The sequence below is a fragment of the Rhinolophus hipposideros genome (assembly GCF_964194185.1).
Source record: "Rhinolophus hipposideros genome assembly, chromosome: 3".
Taxonomy (NCBI): Eukaryota; Metazoa; Chordata; class Mammalia; order Chiroptera; family Rhinolophidae; genus Rhinolophus; species Rhinolophus hipposideros.
In genome coordinates this window covers 15455249-15469416 of record NC_138049.1, presented here as the reverse complement: position 1 = coordinate 15469416, position 14168 = coordinate 15455249, and the positions used below count along the sequence as shown (strand labels likewise).

General features: G+C 35.7%; 1 protein-coding gene across 6 annotated transcripts in view; it reads left to right on the top strand.

Moving 5' to 3' along the window:
• The window catches only part of TAB2 (TGF-beta activated kinase 1 (MAP3K7) binding protein 2), an 80052-nt gene that overhangs the window by 13588 nt on the left and 52296 nt on the right, over positions 1 to 14168 (top strand). For 2 of the 6 annotated variants that reach the window (XM_081045271.1, XM_081045266.1), the window contains exon 2: positions 11837 to 11985. The exons of 3 other annotated variants lie outside the window; for them this stretch is intronic. The gene's annotated coding sequence lies outside the window, so the exon portion shown is untranslated. Of the gene's footprint in view, positions 1 to 2028; positions 2127 to 11836; positions 11986 to 14168 lie in introns of those variants that run through there. One more of the 6 variants, XM_081045267.1, reaches the window with a different exon arrangement.

Sequence of the window (14168 nt, the reverse complement as noted above, 5' to 3'; positions counted from 1 at the left end):
GAGTTGACCCTGTACCCTGAGACCTTGCTAAGCTAAGCAATTCTAGGAGTTTTTTGGTAGATTTCATGGGTTTTCTAATGTGTCTCTGAAAACAGATAAATTTATTTCTTCCTTTCCAATCCATATGCTATTTATTTCCTTTTCTTGCCTTGCTGCTCTGGCTAGTATTTCCAGAACTATGTTTAATAGGAGTGATGAAATCAGACAAGCTTGTCTTGTTCCTGATTTGAGGGGGAATGCATTCAGTCTTTCACCATTAAGTATATGTTAGCTGTAGGTTATCTGTAGGTGCTATTTATCAAGTTGAGAAAGTTCCCTCTCTATTCGTAGTTTAAGAGTTTTTATCATGACTGCATATTGAATTTTGTCAAATGCTTTTCCTACATTAAGTGACATTGTCATATGGTTTTCTTTTCAAACTGTTAACTGATGGTAATTTTATTTTTTAAAGATTTATTCTGGCCGCTCTGTGTAGAATAAACTATGGAAGTGGGGCAAAAATGTAAGCAAGGAAACCATATTGGACATTATTGCAATAATCCAAATGAGAGATGATAGTGGCTTGGACTACATAGTAACAGGAAAGGGTGAGAAAAGGTCAGATTTTGGATATGGTTCAAACCCTGTATAAGCAGGAATTGCTGATGAATTGGATCCGAGGCATAAAAGGGAAGTCAAGGATGACTCCAAGATTTGGGGCCCAAGCAGTTGAAAATATAGTCACTGTTGACAGAGTTAGGGAAGACAGTGAAGTAGCAAGTTTGGGCTGGGCAATCAAAAATTTGGTTTTGGACAGGTTAACTTTGAAAGGCCTATTAGACATATAACGAAAGATATCAAGTAGGCGATTTGATATATGAAATAGAATTCCAGCAAGAGATTCAGGCTAGAAATAGAAATTTCAGAGTCATCAATTGAATTGGTATATGAGAAATTGTAGTGATACTTATTAAAAACTTTACCTGTAACCTTTTTATTTTTACTGTACTATGATTTAAGGTTTATTAGCAAAGCCATATTCTCCTAGCATGTAAAGAACATTGTGAAAATTGGTTATTTTATTAACATACTGTTGTGTATCTGATATTAAGGGCACCCGAAATTATGTGATTGGGAGACAGTTTGGGGGATATATATTATAATATGTAATTAACCATACTTATTTGATAGGTAGATGGCTGTGCCTTAACATGTATCTTAATCATTTTCAGAGCATTGTCCTACATTTTTGTAAAATGAGGTAGCTCTATGCAATATTGTGAGAAGGGTTTGATACTGTTATTAGGTACCTGAATGGTTTTCTGTGACAACATTTCTCTAAAACAGACGGGACAGCGAGAGAGAGAGATCAAAAACAAAAATTAAGAACAGGAATGCAAAATAGCTAGCAAGGAGAAACTTACATTTCTGACTTAATAGCTGGAAATCAGAAAAGGGAGAAGGTGAGCTTCAGTTTACAGAATTGGTAAAAAGGCAGATCTTCTGAGTTCCATTCAGATATATTTACTTCATATTAAGGTGTTCTGACAAATATTTTTTAAATGCCACCATTTTTTCAGTTGTTACTGATTAACTCTAATGATATTTCCTTCTTGATAATTTGTACAAAGTTCTGACAATTAAGTTCACGAACTTGTTGCAATGATATTGCTAACCTTTTTTGATGTCAGAGGGATTATTCATTATGAAATTGCACCAACTGTTCAAAGAGTTACGCAAGTTTACTATTTGGAAGTGCTGAAAAGGCTGCATGAAAAAGTTAGACGACCTGAACTTTTCACCAACAATTCATGGCTCTTGCATCATGACAATGCACCAGCTCACAGGGCACTGTCTGGGAGGGAGTTTTTAGCCAGTAAACAAATAACTGTATTGGAACACGCTCCCTACTCACCTGATCTGGCCCCCAATGCCTTCTTTCTTTACCCAAAGATAAAGGAAATATTGAAAGGAAGACATGTTGATGACATTCAGGGACATGAAGGGTAATACGATGACAGCTCTGATGGCCATTCCAGAAAAAGAGTTCCAAAATTGCTTTGAAGGGTGGACTAGGCGCTGGCAGCGGTTCATAGCTTCCCAAGGAGAGTCCTTCGAAGATGACCATAGTGATATTCAGCAATGAGGTAGGTAGCACTTTTTCTAGGATGAGTTCGTGAACTTAATTGTCTGACATCATATCTCTAGCTTTTTGTTTGATTTCCCTTATCAAAGGGTATATAACCATATTATGTTATAATAAACATTCTGTTTACTTTTTAGTTTCTCCCACAAAACATAAGTTTTTACAATGTTACTACAATGTCCTGGCACTTAAGCTCTCTTTAAATATTTGTGAATGAATGAGTGAACACACACACACACACACACACACACACACACACACACACACACACACAGAGACAGCTAATGTTTAAAGCTAGTGAACTTACTTGCTTTTGAAAGTAAATGAGTTTTTGAGATTCCAGAGTAGGGGTTATGGTCAAACGTCTTTTCTAAGTACCTATGCTTTCGAACAAACATTCCACTCCTATGGATTTATGTAAAATCATCTAAACTTTGTCCCAGACTTCTTATATCAGATGGAGCACACATTGCAAAATAGCAGGCTGAGCTTAGAGTTTTAGTCCATCGTAGCCTGTCTCATAGGAAATGTCCTGTGCACATTTTAAAAGAAAGTAACATTAATCTACCTGCCTTCTACCTACGGTAAGTCCTCCCTGTTTCCAGGTAGAGGTTCTAGGCCAAGTTTCTTACCAGTAATAACTATATTTTAAAAAGCATTTTGGTATACCTTTTGTCCTTTGAACTTTACAAGGCTAAAATGTCCTGAGCTTTCACTGTTGCAGTGCAGATTTAAGCACCAGGAGAAGTTATTTTTGAAAGGTGCAGTATTTTATTTTCAGATCCATAGTATGTTTGTATGTGTATGTATATGTGTGTAAGTATATATCTGTATATACAGGTATATATTGTGTTAGTCCATGACAGATTAATAAAATTTATAGGAATAATGGCTTTTTCTGGTACTCTTGACACCAACATAGTAAGAACGTGAATTGTTTAGTGCTCTGTTTTAGGAATCATGGAGACTAAGCGGGGGAGGGTGCTCTATAAAATATTGTTCCTCTCTGGGAGAGAACAATGTGTAGTCAGCTGAGTCTGATAGAGATACCTACCTCCCATGATTGCTGGGAGCATTAAATGAGGGAATGCATTATCAAGGTTGGCCCACTGCCTAGCACATAATAAATTCTTAATCGGTATTAGCTATTCTTAGGAAACCTTCTGATATGAAAAACGTGAAACTGTGTAATACTGTTACACCTCTTTTCATTTGGCTCTCTTGATCCCATTATTTCCTATATTTTATCTAGTTTTTCTGACCCCTTTGTAGTAAGCTCTTGTTCTTCAAGTCTTCTCTTTTCCTGTCTAACTCTTTTCCATTATTCCCGAGGTCAGTGTCACCACCTTCTGCTGAAACTCAATACAGTATAATTCTACAAAATCTCTTAACCTCTTGGGTAGAAACATTCAGCTCTAGTTTTAGGAGCTATAAAGTTTATTACCACTGTGAAATACAGCTTAGAAAGGCCTGGGAATGGAATAAGCCATCAGATGAGAGATTATTATGTTACTGTCATTGTCCAGGTAATAGATACCTGAACAAGGACATGTGGGAATAGAGAAGGGGATGAATGCAAAAATATTTCTGGGAATAATAGTGGAACTTTGCCATTGACTGTATATGGTGAGGAAAAGGAGATTGAATATCCTGAGATTTCTAGCTTCAGAATCATGTTCTGTTATTAATAACAGAGATACATTATTGGGTGGGGGGAGCAGTGAGTTGAGTTTTGGACAAGATGAGTTTGGAATGCTAACGTGGCATTGTCAGGCTCTCAGTTTACTTGTTCCAGCCCCACCCACCCACCCCCTCTTCCCTTTCACTCGCTTACCCTCTGAATTCCATTGCTATTAGTCTAAGAACTTCACTTTAAGACGAATTATTTCTTTTGGGTCTCATAATCAACAGTAAAGATTGAAATGCGTACCAAGCAGTTCCTTCTTTCCTACCCACATTCCCATTATCCTCTTTTGTATCCTTCACTCCGTTTAAAAAGATTACTTAGAATAATATTTACCACCATCACTGCTACCACCCCACCCTATCTCTGGGATATTGGTAGATAAGTTTTTATATTTTAAATGAAATAAATGAAGCAACTTGGCATAGCCCTTTGAAGAAAAACAAAACTTTATGAAATGTTTGTAGTTAAAATATTAATCAGTCAATGAGTAAGTAACACTTCACTCATTTAGTATCATTAGGCAATAAATATTCTGCATAAGATAACTGAAATTTATCCCAAAATCTATTTTTAGATTTTATATGGAGAGATTTTTATGTTTATATATCTATCTCTCTATATATACATTCTATGTAGATTTTTTATATATATGTTAATATCTGTGTAGATTTTACATCTATATATCTTAATAGCTCCAAATCTATTTTTATAATATTTTATATGGTTTATTGCCTTCTGAAATAGAGAACATCCCCCCTGACCTATACTTAACCTTTTCTGAAAGATAGAAGTGGTTTTTTGCTTTCAGAGCTTCAGAGAATCAGGAGTCCCAGGTTCTACTCCAAGGTGTGACAATAAATTCCTGTGTGAGACGTTTTGCATTTTTACTCCTAAATCCGTGTAATCTGAACTAGCACCTGGCATGTAGTAGGTGCTTAGCAAATATTTTTGGAATGAATCATTGTTTTATGCCTACTTTAGTACCCCTTTCCGGATTTGTTACTTGGAATTTATTACTGCCTAACAAATTAGCTTCTGAGTTTTTAATATAATGGGAGTATCTAGGTTCTGATTGAGGTGAAGTATTAAGTTTAATTTACGCTGTATGTTTTTAGCTGGTTGGTGGAAATTTTGGCCTTATTGTATTTTCTGGTACTTGAAGTTGCCAAACAAACAATATTCTAATACTTGATTTACTGAGAGTGGGTAACTGCATACATTCTGTATGCCTATGTTATGTATAGGTAGTGTCCTAGAAACAAGCATATAGCCCATTCCTCAGGGATCTTATGCCCTCAGATGAAGAAACACAGAAGTGGAACTATAAGAGAATAATTAAATGTTGAATCGTGAGGCAAGGATCCACAGGTACATTAGGAGTTCTGAGAATAAAGGGATCTATATAGGCTGAGCAGTAGAAAAAGGATTCAAGAAGGAAATGAAACTTGAATTGGTTTTGAAAGGGTAGTTAAGATTTTGATAAACATCAAGGTGGAAACATGACATTGTAAATAAGGAAGGGCAATAGCATGGTCCAGAAAGAAAGTGGGGTAGAACATGTTCAGACAAGCCTGACTGGATTTTTATGGTGAGGAGGCTAGTAAGAAATAAAAGTACGTGGATTTAGTGGAATTCTACTCCAGGCTCCATGACTCCTAAAGGGGTCTGAGGATAGAATTTAGAGGAATCCATGCATTTAGGTGAGGGGAAAAAATCACTAACAATAACCTCAACTGAAACTTAGCATTTCTTTCTATAACCGTAGTAGTAGAAGTAGTAGTAGTGCCTGTGACTTTATTATTAATACAAAAAGCAGGTATTTTCATACTAATTTACGATTGTGGGTATCTCTGAATATAATGCAGATTACTACTTCAAAATTATAGTTGTTATTAGACCCTTGCTACGTTTTATTGTGTTGAGTGTTAGTAAAAGTGTTATTGTGTTGCGTTACTATATCACAAATATGGATTTTAAAAACGCTTGGTAACTGTTGCGATGTAATTGGTGTTCTTTGTAATTATGTATTTTAAACATCTAAAACCGTATTTTTTAAATTGACTATATTTCAGTAAAATTGGCTTTTTTTGTAATCCTATGTACTGTGTTTTATGCATTTAAAACCATTCTGAGTGGGAATCTGTAGCTTTTTCCTGACTGCCTAAGGAGTTCATGATACCAGGTTTGGTGAAACCAATCTGGAGAAGCCCTTGGAAAGCATACCAGTGAGTTTTAGTTGAAATGATAAGCAGGGGAGGAGCCTAGTAAATTTTTAATTTATTTTAATTACAGAATGAATATGTTAATTTAGAATTTGTAAAATTTCATTACTTTTTGAAAATAGGGAGGACCTCTTTTTAGTTTACAACCTAAGATAAACCAAGGTTTTAAAGGTAGCAGAAAACTCATCTATGATCCCACAGTCACCTTTTGTTACCTCTTATTGTGTATCTTCCAGTTCATTAAGTTCTTGTGCAAGGCAGTGAAATATTTAAAGTGGTTATATAGGAGTATTTCCTAATGTGCCATCCTGTACTTGATAGGTCAATTGAGAAGCCCTTGGTAGTGGGGGGGGAGGTAAGCTATGGGGCCTGTAGATGTTGGTTGGTTGGGATAGTGGGGTAGCAGTAGGAGTGGGGTGGAATCGACAATTCTCAGGGGTGTTTGGAAAGGACTTACAGGACTTGGTGGTGAATAGTGGAGCTGAAATGCATGGAGTGTTGTAAGGGAAAGAAATGTAAGAGTGGGGTGCTAAATTAGGATTCTTGGAATAATTGTACAGGTTCACAATACCTTATCTGAAACCCAGCGGCCAACTGTGTTTTGGAATTAAAACTTTTTTAGTTAACATGGTATATATATTGTATGTAATGCCCCTTGAACTCTTGGGGAAGAGTTTAAGTTTAAACTTGCTTCACATGAGATTCCCTTATATTTTTCATGTATTCCATATGGGTATGTAACCTGAAAAGTTCAGATGTATTGGAGTCTAAAATTTATTTTTAAAATGAGCTCTTGATTTTCAGAGCCTTCAGACTCTGATGTTGAGATATTTAAAGTGTTTCTGGGTTGGGAGCAGTTGGAAAGGTCTTGTGGGCCTGCTCACCTAGAAAACTCACCAAAAGGAGTGGAGTGAGGTACTTGTCGCCGAACAGGATTCTTTTTTGTATAGTTGAATCATTAATATGGCCAAATTTTAATGATGCAGATATATTCAGAAGTAGTCGTCGTTGTAGCAGCAGAGGTAGCTACTGACACGTTTTGAATGCTTACCACGTGCCAGGCACTGATCTAAGTGCTTTATAGCAGGCAGCCTATTGGAATCTGTTTCTGCCTGCCTGACTGTGTCATGACATCAAGCCTAGGTGGGAAGTATTAGCAGAGGTAGTGGTATGATTTGTGATTCCCAGTTCACTTCAAAAATCTGGAATATAGATAATTAATGCATGAATATATAGAATTGAGTAGGTTTTAACTATAGTGCTGTTCTGTGATTTTTTTTTTAAATCTACTTGGACAGACTTAATATGTTGATACTGTCATGTAAATAAAATGTCTTAGAAATAGGGACAAATCTTTCTTTAACACAAATTAAATAAGGTCCAGTAATTACACTTAAATTAATTACTTCATATTTACTGTTTATAAATGTATGAATTTATTTTGTGATTCATAAGTTTAAAATAGGCAAATTTTATCTTAAACTTTTATTCAAATTCTGCTACCAACTTGTATGATTTGAACTTTGTTTTTCTTCTATTAGATAAGGGCTAGATAATCTATAGGGCTTCTTTCAATATCAAATTTTATAATTCTGAATGTTTATCATCAAGTAGAATAGAAAACTTAAACTACAATTTAAAGGAGATTCTTCTTAAATTATGCTATAAGTGCAGATGAGATGTCAGAAAAAGTAAGAGAAAGAATGTCATAAGTTTGCACCTGCATTCTTTTGACAAACATTAAGAAGACACGTGGAAATAAGGATCCTGGGAAATTATAAGAATGTGTAGTGTTGACGAGAAAAATTTTCAAGAAGAGGGTGATCGGTAATCATTAAGTTAGAATCAATCAAGTTAACCCAATATAGAGCAAGGAACCCTGGACCTAGAATTAGAAAGCCACAAATACATTTCTGCCCTACCTCTTCTGCTTGTTGGGCGTTTTGATAATCAGTAAATTATTTAATATTCTGAACCCTGCAAAATGAGAGTAATAACTACCTAGCCTTCGTTGGTGGTTTTTCAAAAGGATCAAATGATATGATGAATTAGAAGTACCTAATCAAATTTAAAGATATTCTGTGAACTTGTTATTGCAAAGGGTGAGGATCCTTACAAAGTTATTGGATTTGGTGATTTGACTAAAAGTACTCAGCAGAGAAGTTTGGCAAGGCATGACTGGTAAGAGATAAACAGCCTGGGACAGCATACTCATTCCTTCCATTGCTATTGCAGTGCTTTGCATGTTTGTGTTTCTTCCTGGATTAGGAGGAGGTAGAGGGCAGGAACTGCAGCTCATTCTCTCTTTCCTCAGAGCTTTGAGTCAAGTAGCAATTTTAATAAATAGCCTTGTGAATGAATACTTGCTAAACAAGTCTTAACTGGTAAGCAAAAATTTTGTGGTACGAGTGACTGAGTGAATGGATGTTTAAGATGGCTAAGACTTAAACATGTTTGTAGGTTGAAGGGAGATATTGAAAAGAAGGGGCGTTGATTTCCTCAAGGAAATGTGAAAGAAAGGGATAGGATCTGGGGCCCAAATGAAGATGTTAATCTCACTAGTAAGAGACTGTTCCCGGCAAAAAGCACCAGACCCAAGAGGTTTTACCGTTGAATTCTTTAAAACATCAAGCACCAGATAATTATTTCAGAACATAGAGGGGGAAAAAGGAAAGCTTCCCAGTTATTTTTACAAAGTCAGAGTAACATGACAAAATATGAGCGTAAAAGACGGTTACGTACCAGTCTCTTAAAAGTTCGTGCAAAAATACTGTAAAACTATCAAATAGAATCTAGCATTATGTTAATAGGATAATACCATAACCAAGTACATTAACTCTAGGAAAATAACATGATAAATCTAATTAATTCATATTAGTAGGTGATAGGGCGGTATGAATATCTTGAGGGATATCAAAAGAGGAACTCAACATTTATGTCTGATAAGAATTTTTAGTTAAACAAGAATAAATTAATATACCTAAGATTTTATATATCTCAGATGAGAAGTCAGTATTTTTTATGGAAATATACTAGAATTCCTATTTTAGTATTTAGTGAAATATGAAATGCCTCTTAAAAAAAGCATGAATCAAAAAAGGTCTGGCCAGCATTACCATTACATAACATTGTTTTGGGAATGGTGGCCAATTGTAATTAGGAAAACAAACAAAAAAGGAGATGTAATTATTTGAAAGGAAGGCAAATTCATTATTTGTAAATGACACTGTATATGTGGAAAAGGCAAAAGAATCAACCGAAACATTATGAGTAATGAGATTGCAGTATGCTAGCTAGCCTTTTACTTTTTTCTTTGTGTGTGGGGGGCGGGGGGGAGATGGCCTTTAAACTGAAAGCCTGTCCATATAGGTTAATGAATGGGCATCCTCATTCTTTATTTCCTTTTTTCTGTATTTCCTTTTTTCTGTATTCTAGGGAATACACAAACTTAATTTAATCTTATCTCTATGTAAACTGCAGTCTATTTTATTGGGGAAGGGGAACAGGACTTTATTGGGGAACAGTGTGTACTTCCAGGGCTTTTTCCAAGTCAAGTTGTTGTCCTTTCAGTCTTAGTTGTGGAGGGCACAGCTCAGCTCCAGGTCCAGATGCTGATGCTAGTTGCAGGGGGTGCAGCCCACCATTCCTTGTGGGAGTTGAACTGGCAACCTTGTGGTTGAGAGGACGTGCTCCAACCAACTGGGCCATCCGGGAGCTCAGCGGCAGCTCAAATCAAGGTGCCGTGTTCAATCTTAGTTGCAGGGGGCGCAGCCCACCATCCCTTGCGGGACTCGAGGAATCGAGCTGGCAACCTTGTGGTTGAGAGCCCACTGGCCCGTGTGGGAATCAAACCGGCAGCCATCGGAGTTAGGAGCACGGAGCTTCAACCGCCTGAGCCACTGGGCCAGCCCTGCAGTCTCTTTTGAATAAGACCCTTTTATGTTAATTTTTAAAAACTATTTTGAAATAAAGTTGCAGCAGTGAATATATTTAGAGTGACTTTAGGGAAAAAAGCTTTTTTTTAATTTCTTGTGGCTTGTGATACTTGCTCGATTACTTGGTAATGCCAGGGAAGGTGTAATCTGATCTTTGAGCCATATTTGGTAAATAATAATTTTGTGTGGAACCCACTGTTCTATCAGTAAGAGGAAAATTATTGCACGAATGTAAGGCTTTTCTTTGCCGTTAAAGTATTTCCTGACTTAAAGACCCAAGTTATATCTTATATTGATTATTTTGTTTTTTTAAAAAGCACCGTGTTTCAGATCTATAACCTTTTAACAAGAGGTGTGTTGACAAAAGTATTTTCTACTTTACTTGGAGAAGAATTACATGTCTTCTTGTTTGCCACTAATTCTCTTTATATCCTAAATGTAAATTGCTATATTTTTAAATTCATCATCAGCTCACAGAATTGAGCTCTCTCACACATTTGCTTTGTAGTTGTTCTGAAATCGATAATGATAAGTTGTTCTGAAATCAGTGATGTGATACAGATATTTAAAACTAAACCTTGTTACACAGCTCTTGCTTTAGTATATGTTAAAATGAAAACTTAAGGCTACCCATATGTTTAGAACAACAAAAAAAATGTGTTTCATTCTTTAGTGATGAAAAAAATGTATTGAATACCTACTGTATGCCATGTCATGACAGTGCAGAGAGATGGGGGGGGGGGGAGGCCCATTTCATAGAAAGAAAACTTCTGCAGAGTTTTAGTCCCAGGCCGTACTGAAGCCAGATTTGAACCTACATTTGTCTCTCCCAGATGTTTTTCACCTACAACATACCATCCCAAAAGATGCAAATAGTACATTTTTCTTAAAAACTACTTTTAGTCTTCTTTGTTGTGTTGCTAATTACTAAAAATGCAGGGAGTTAATTAAGTTCTGTGTATCCTTGTCTTCACTATTTTTTTAGTCCTGTTAAAATCCTCACAATCTGCCATCATTTGGCAGTAGCAGAGAATTCAATTTATTTTGACTGCTGTGGGATTCGTTTCTTGGAGAAACGACTTAGGATGCCAGCTCACCAAGCATAAGGACATTGTTTCCAGGCCCTAGTAATCTAATTAGTACAGCAGTCTACCAATTTTAATATCCTACCATTTCTGTAACCTTTGTAGTTGCAGGTTTGTTTCTTTAATATGGACTTAACAAAATTTTTTTAAATCATTGAATCTATTTTGGTAATGGAAACAAGAATTTCCAGTGCGGTTAAGAACCACATCTTATGAGCTGTTCTTTGCCTCCCTCTTTAAGAATTACCAAGTATTTTTTAAAATTGGAACTTGAAATTCAATTCATTGCTTGGATGTATCTAAAGTATTTCTTAAGAAACCTCTGAGAATTGATTTTAGGATATTAGGGGAGCAGTTAGAAGACAATTGGAAATAAGATAGCGAAAGAGCAAAGCAAAATGACCTGAAAATGAGGACTTTACAATTCCAGTTTTACCATTGAAAGTGGGTTTATTGTTGTTTTTCTCTTTCTGTTACACTCTGTGGTCTCATGCTGGACAGTCTGTTGCTAAAAGCCACTAGAGATTTCATAAAGGCTACTATTTAAATTTCTAGAATTGGGAGTCCAGAATACAGTTGGGTAGATTAAAACAAATACTTAACTAATGTAAATAGCGTCTTCTGGTAACTTATAATTTAAGAGATCCTTTTTCCACTTCAAAATATTTCATGTGAGAGACCTTGGGGACTACCTCACCGCTATTAGACCTCATAATGTTATCTGGTCACGTTTCTTGTTCTGCCTACCTCTAGTTTACTCTAGTTTCTCTTCTGCTTTCAAGGCTCCAGACCCAGTTCCTGGACCTGCCCTGGAAAAGAAGTATCCAGTAGAGATGAGCTCACTGCAGTTACTTAATTAAAAATTTGTAAGCTGCAAAAATGGCAATGGGCCAACCAAGAACAGCTACAATTTGAATTTTTCTATTTCCAGGTATGCTAAAGACCATGGCACCGGTCAAGCTTAGTCTCTGTAACTGCCTTACCATGAAACCTGTAATAACCGAAACTTTACTTTCAAAACTTGTGGTCATCTCGCTTCAAAGTATAGTAGCATCCCTAACATCTAGGTAACTTGTGGCTAGTATTGACTTTAACATAACTTTTGCGTGAATATTTCTAATTTAACTTGTTTGCTGGTAGTAGCAAACTAATCCAAAAACAATTTAAGAAAAATAAATTTGAAATGCTTTCAAGTTAAGCCCTGTAAGTGTACAAAAAGTAGTCTGGTCTTCATTGAAAAGTAAACATTAACAACAATAAAACTGTCTTCCTTTAAGAGGCTCACATATAATATAAATAGTATAAGGAATTAAATAAATGAAACTGGCTCTCCATCCTGAGTTCCTCATCTGTTCTACACTATGAATCCCTTCACGTGAAGAGTTAATACAGTCTTCAGTAATTGGCAGTCATAAGTAAGATTTCTGGATAGAACCGAATAATATATTACAGAATACTTTCACATGAAGAATTTAATTATATTTTAAACGTAAGTATAACTAATATTTGCTGTATTTTTACTTGATTGATCAAAAGAGACCAAACAATATGTCACAAGTAGTTGGAATTATAACAACAAAATTAAAATAAAATGTAACAACAAAACTGAAAACTGATGTTTCCTGCTGCCTTAGATTTTAACCAAGAGAAAGCTACTTATGAATGATTAGAGGGTGGAGTTAACTTTTAAGGACATTTATTGCTTTTACCAATTTGTACAGATTTAGAAATAGAATTAATCCATAAAAGGTGACTTTATTTACTAAATGCATAGATAACTCTATCTACTCATATCTTTTGATTTTAAAGTTCAATTCAGATAGGTTAGAGATTCCAATATTGAACAGAGGAGTTTCATATTCCACTTGTTTTAAAAGATGATCCTGATATTCTAGCTTATGTTTTATATTCCTCCCTCCAACGTTAATGCATAATGAATTTAATGTCAGCCAATCTAGTCAGCACTAGGTCACTGATTATATGCCACATTGTTTGTTTGATATTGAAAGAATTTTATCTCATTGAGTGTTGAATTAGGACTGGAAAAGGAACTACTACTAGAGCTGTAGGAGCATTACCATCGTTAGGTGAATGAAAATGACAAATAGAATTACATCTGAATTTCAAGTCTTATTAGTTATAATGGGCTATTAGTAATGGTAAAATCTTTCTGTATTATTGAATGCAAATTGTGTTTGAAACACTGTGCTAGACATAGTAGGGATGTCAAAATGAATAAACCTTACTTTCAGTGAGCTTATAGACAAGTAATTTTTTTTAAGTATCATAATAGAGGTGCAGGCAGTGTACTTGAGAGTACCAGAGAGAATCAGTTTTGTGGGGAAGGTGTTTTCACTGAGCCTTGAAAGATAGAATTCTTTAAAGAGAGGGGTAAGAGTATTTCTAAGTTACGGAAATAAAAATTGTGAGCACTCCATTGTGCCTAGAGAAGAGGGGGGTACAGAAGGATACGACGAACGATGGAGTTGTGTCATACATGCTTTCAAATATCAGGTTAAGGAGTTTGATTTCACACAGTAGGAAATGAGAATCCACTGAAGGTTTAGCATTGGTGCACTTAAAGCAGTGAGTCTTTTGAAAAGCTGACTGGTAGAGTGAAGGTTGCTTGATAAAGTTAGAGATGAGGCAGTAGCATAAAGTAGAATAAAGGACATTTTTTATTATATGTGTCAGGCATTATGTGTGAGGAGTTTTACCTGCATTTGCTCATTTAATCCTTACTCTAGGGATGTTGCAAGACGTGATTGAAATAATACATGTTAAGTGCTGAGCCGTAGTGGTTATACTATAAGCTCAAAGAAAAGTTTCTTGCCCACTTTTTATGTATAACTTTCTATAAGAGTGTTCGTTGTGTTTATTGGGAGACTCTTAAGCTTAGGTAGTAACAATAAACTTATTTTTCTACTACACCTTCCCTCCTTTAAACATTTAAACCATCTCATTGGTGGATGAGTACTACTTCCTCGGTGTGAGGACTGTGTATTGAGTTAGCCTTCTGATGAAAGGAAAAAGGCACCGGCCTTTTTTTTTTTTTTTTAAACAGTGGGTCATAAATTAGGAGACAAAGCGTAGAGCTAGTCATGGACCCAAACA